Source organism: Solanum pennellii, chromosome 12, assembly GCF_001406875.1.
Source record: "Solanum pennellii chromosome 12, SPENNV200".
Taxonomy (NCBI): Eukaryota; Viridiplantae; Streptophyta; class Magnoliopsida; order Solanales; family Solanaceae; genus Solanum; species Solanum pennellii.
Window position 1 is genome coordinate 6,588,043 of NC_028648.1, and position 6,000 is coordinate 6,594,042.

Sequence of the window (6,000 nt, forward strand, 5' to 3'; positions counted from 1 at the left end):
ATTAGAGAATTAGAGAATTAGAGCCTTAGAGTTTAGGTAAGATATCGAGTGTTTATGTTGGTGTCAACCATGAAAGGCATGATTAGGTTTGATCGAAAGGGCAAGCTCAACCCTAGGTTCATTAAACTTTTGAGAATTTGCAATTTGTTATGAGGGTGGCTTATTAAGAGTTCGACATACCTTCAACCCTTTGGTTTATTGACCTTATATTTTATGTACTATGTTGGGACAGAATTTTTAAATATGTCTCACATGCTTAAGTGGAATTTGGTTCGGCATGATGAGTCCTTAATTTTCGAGGAGGCGCCTATGGTTATTCCGAGAGAGGCTACTTGGTAAGCCAATATTGATATACATACCAAATATCCTTATTTTTTTTGACCTTGGGGTACTTTGTTTTTGTCTAACTTTTAAGATTTAAGTTATTCTAATAGTGGATCTTGTAATGACCCTCACGGTCCATTGCTTGGTTTTTATTTTTCTTTCTATTTTCCCCTTCTTGTTGCTTCTATAAGGTATTTATGTCTTATTAAGGTGGAGTGGCTCTCTACTTTAGGTTTTAGGGAGAGTTTTTTTGTATGTTTTTCCCCATTTGGTGATTTTTTGCGTCGAAAGGGTTGAGTTCGATCAACATTCTTAATGAACTGGATGGGATTTTTAGTAGCGTCATTAACTCTCAAAGTTTAGTTTTGTCTAGTATCTACTCTTCTTTATGTCTTGTGATTGTTGGTTTGGTTTTGGGAAGCTTGATTGTTTGCTTGTTTTAAGTGGTTTTAGTTGTTGTGTTGGCTTTGATCAACATTTCTTATAGACAACCTACATACGTTTTGTTGATTATGTTGACGCCAAAGTGTAATTTCTATTTGGGAAACATATTCGTTTGTGTCCGCAGAACTCTAAAACGAATCTTAAACGACAAGTCGAAGACTTACAAAAATGTGAGATCTACTTCTTCTGCTCTTGCGGAGCTTGGCTTCCTTTCGTAGCTCTGCTTTGCTCCCACTTAGTTGAGCTTGATCACACTTCAACAAAAACAAATTTTAGCGGCAATAAATATCGACAATTAATAATGCTAAAGTCTTTACCAGCATTAATTAAGTGTTATTAGGACCAATGTCACTAAAGACTTTAGAGACAATACAAAGAGTGCTAATTGCCGCTAAAAATAGGTAAACAGGATATAAGAAGATAGATTTTCTCCAAATGGTGGTATCTCACCACAACTTTTTATGTACATAATCATAGATAAATGAAATCCAAGGGTTTTGATAGGCCTAGGCAATGCATAAAAAAATAAAACAATAGTATAACTAGAATAACATGTGTACTTAGTTGGATGGTGTGATGAGTTGTTCTATTTTCTTCATTATTTGTAATCTTTTTTAAACATGATAACGTGTGGAGTAGGTGGTAGGGAAAAAAAGAAAGAGGAGGAGGAGGAGGAGCAAAAAAAGAAGTAAAAGGAGGAAAAGGAGTAGCAGAAGAAGGAGGAGGAGGAGGAAGAGGAGAACAAGAAAAAGTAGAAGGAGAAGATGAATAAGAAGAAATAGGAGGGGGTCCAGGAGAAAGAAATAGGTAGGGGGAAGGAGAAGGAGAAGGAGAAAGATAAGAAAAACTAGTCTAATGGCGGTGTTGGATTAAGTGAGATATTGCTAAGATTATGTCTAAGTACTTGAATTATCAATAGGTGAAGTATGAGCACTTGAGATTAGGTTATTTCATTCAAAGGCTATTCATTCTCGAGTGAAGGTGGGAGTGGATAGATATGGATTTCATGATAGGATTGCCAGACACTTTCCGTACATTTGATGATATTTGGGTTATTTTTGATAGTTTGAGTGGGTCTTCTCACCTTTTACGGCCAGTATAGACTTTATACTTTTCTCAGAGGTTGAGAGGTTGCATTCTAGAGATTGTATCAATTTGCAAGGGGTGCCAATATCTATCATTTCATATCATGGTACTTAATTCACTTCATGTTTTCAGAGGTCGATTCACATAATTGAATACGTTGGTTGACCTTAGCACAACCCGCAGACAGACATTCTCTCTAAAAAGGACTATTTAGGTTGTGTAAGATTTTTTTTCACAACTCTCGTTCTTTATCCGAGTCATTTCATTAGAAACAAGTTTCATAGATCTACAATACCTTTAAAACTTTTTCTATGCAGTTTCTTCATCGTTGTTCTTGTTATCATATTTTTCAAGAAATAAGTTTATTTTCTTTATATGCACTCAAAATCTCTCTTCTTGGGTTTTCTTATTATTGAATCTCTTTCTCCATTCAAGGGGAAGGTTGAGAACATTCCACATATTCAAGCTGACATTACGTTAATTGAGGAGGGATTAAATTTCTTTATTTTGCTGCATCTTTGTTCTATACATGGTCAAGTGCTTGTTTTAAGATCATATGATGCAAAGATGATTTCATTTGAGAAATATGTGTATCTTGGTGGAAGCTTTCTCGGTTTAAGACTTTGAGTTGTTTAGATCCTTTTGCATCACAATGTTTTTTGCACAGAATTCTATTTTGATGATTTTGTGTCAGCTTCTTCGATATCTAAGAATCTCCTTACAATACTTTCTTGTTTCCAATTGAGTTGCTATAGGTTCCTCTTCCTTCATATCATGTGCATATTTAACATAAGACATTATATATAAACATGACTCTTTACTTGACTTCAGCGGACAACTATGTCATCTAACATTAAGTGTGTACAAGTAGACACTTATACTTTTATAAATATGAATAAGTAGACACGTCAAGACATAATACACTTATAACACCACATAGGTCACAAAATTATCATATGTAGACTGTCATGTTAAGACTATTTCAGGTGTTAATATGGTTCTCCCAGACTAGTAATTTCATACCCTATTTCCTCTAGCATGTGTGTGTTCATGCTTAGCACAATTCACTATGAGGGAGTCAAATACTGGGTCACATGACTGTCACGACCCAAAAAAAAGTCGTGAGTGATACCAACACTTAACCCCCTAGGTTGGAGAACCAACGAATTTAACCCCAACATACAAACTACAAGCATAATGCGGAAGCTTAAAAACATACTAAATATCTTTTCCCAAAACCTGAAAGTCATCACAACAAGAACATCTAATTTCCAATTACTAAGACTAAGAATATCAAAGACACCAAAGTAAATAAAATAAAGTAATTTGTGTCCGAAAACTAAGGGCATCAGGTAATGACTGACATAATCCAACTCAAGGTCGAATGAATTGCTCACCCTTGAACCTGATATGCCGAGACTTGATAGAGCTAAGGGCGATTCAAATTCGTCGGTACACTTGCTGCACTCCATATAAGGAAAACAAAGAAAAATACAAGTAGGGCTCAGTACGAGGCAACATGTACTGAGTAAGTATCATCGGCCAACCCAAAATAGTAACTAATATACAAAGAATAATAGTATAAAATATACTATAGTACTTGATATGTAAGAAGCAACAAACAACATGAACAAGTGACAATTGAAGCAAGAACGTATTCAATCACAATATCAAGCACACACGAGGACTCATGCCTACACACCACATTTGTTGGAAAATGGGTTCTTTGAGGTTGAACACATTAAATTAATTCAATTTCATTTTCCTTTAATGTTACTGTGTCAGAACGTGACACTTCGATTCAATTACACCGTGTCGAAATGTGATACTCCGATCAAAAAATACCGTATTGAAATGTGACACTCCGATCCAAGAATACCGTGACACTCCGATCCAAGAATACTGTGTCGGAACGTGACACTCCGGTCCAAGAATACCGTTAATTTATCCTTTATTATCACCACTTTCAATTCATTGTTATATTATTTCATCAAGCCTTTTTTATTCAAGGCATCACTTCTATAAAGAGGGTTCAACGGTCTCAGAATTTCAGACCAATCACAAGCCACCCCACGAAGTAACACAATCAAACAGTTAATTACATAGAGAACTTCACAATATCATTCAATGCATATCAATCACAATTAAGAGTTTACTATCAAATAGCATAAACCATAACCTACCTCCAACGAAGAATCGAAGTCTATCAAGCTAGTTCCTCAATGTTTTTCCTTTCTTCATTGCCTCAGAATGTTTATCTAACAAGTAGGCATAATTCATAAGTTCACAATTCTATGGGTACCAATATCACTATAATCGTTTTCCCAAGTTTTGTCAACCAATATGTTAACTTTAAGATTTCCCAAGTTGGAAGTCTAGGGTTAAGTCTTAATCCTCTAATTATCATAGCTTTGATGGTTTTCGAATATATGATACAATTAATATTTAATTACCTATCTCTATAAGTTAAAACTTAAATTATAATATAATATTATAATAAAATTTCCAGCACCTAAACTATATTAGTGAATTATTAGTGTCAATCCACAAGTAAATAAAACTGCAATACCTAAGACCATCCTACATTCTTATACATAATTGTCAAACATTACCCACCACCGCTCGTCTACCATATGTTTTTAAGAACCTACCTTTTCAATTGTTTTCTAACCAAAAAAACACACCATAATGTATATTGCATATTATTGCAATAATTACGCAGGACAAAAAAAACGAAAAGGGACTTATATGCAGAAACTTTTCCAAATAACAATTCATTCTCTTTGTCCCTCCTTAGCTCATTAATTATTATTATCCTAATTCCTAATCATTGGCACCATTAATTTCCTATACAAAGATTCCCCTAATTTAATAAAATACAACTACATAATTGGTTAGTCTCTTTCCATATAAAGATATAAAATCATAATGATATAGAAATAATATGATTCCATTCAACAGAGCACTATTCTCTTACCTGAATGCATTCAGCGGTTCTCGCTGCTAATCTTCCTTTCCAGGTATGTATTCTAACCTAATCAATTTCCCTAAATTAATAATGAATCAAAATTTGCTAAATTTTATTACTTTTATTCCCATCTATGGGCTTGACCCATTTATAATCAACTTAAAATTAATTATTTAATACATACCCACCAACTAAATGAATTACTTAGTAATTATTCGTCAATTAAATAATCATAGTTAAAAGAATAGTCCACGATACTCATTTAGAATCCATCAAAAGAGTCATTTATGAAATAAAAAGATCTATTACTCAAATCAATCAAATGGGTTGTTACATTACATACCAATTTACCCATCGTTCATCCTCAAACGATATTAGGAAGGCGAGAGTAAAAAGATTGTACAAGAATCGACCAAAATATGTGAATATCTTTTGTGCATATCATGCTCTGTCTCCCAATGTCTTACCTCAAGTGGATCAACCCAACCAATGGAGGAGCTATGTCTCCTCTTGAAGCATGTCTCAAATAGGGTCATGTCACCACTCAAATGGTAGCTATTGTTGTATGTAAACTCAACTAATAACTAATGTATTCTCAATAGCCATCGAAGCTAATTGTACATACATATGCAACATGTTCTCAAGGACCTTGAGACAACCATTAGGTGGAATCTTTTTCACATAACCATGATAAAATGTTGAATCAATACTGATTCTAATCAGAAGTGAACCCAAACCAACCACCGAACACTCATAATGCACAAACCATCATAGATATTATCAATATTTCATTCTCACAACATAAAACTCTTTTGACATCAAGTAATTATTCATGAGAATTGTAACGATCTGTTTAGTCGTTTTGAGCAGTAGAGTTTATTTCTGGTAATAACTGTCTAAGTCGACGGATCCCACGACGGACCGTCATGGGCACGACGGACCGTCGAGGGTGTCTTGTTCCAAAACACTTAGATCCTGAAAATTTGAGTACTGAGATCGACTCTCTGAACTTCACGACGGAATAGCAGGACGGACCGTCGTTGGCACGAAGGACCGTCACAAATCTTTCCACAGAATTAACTCTCTGAACTCTGTGACGGACATGCAGTACGGACCGTCACAGTCGTGACGGACCGTCACAGACTGCGTAACCTGAATGGGTCGGATTTCTGTTAAAA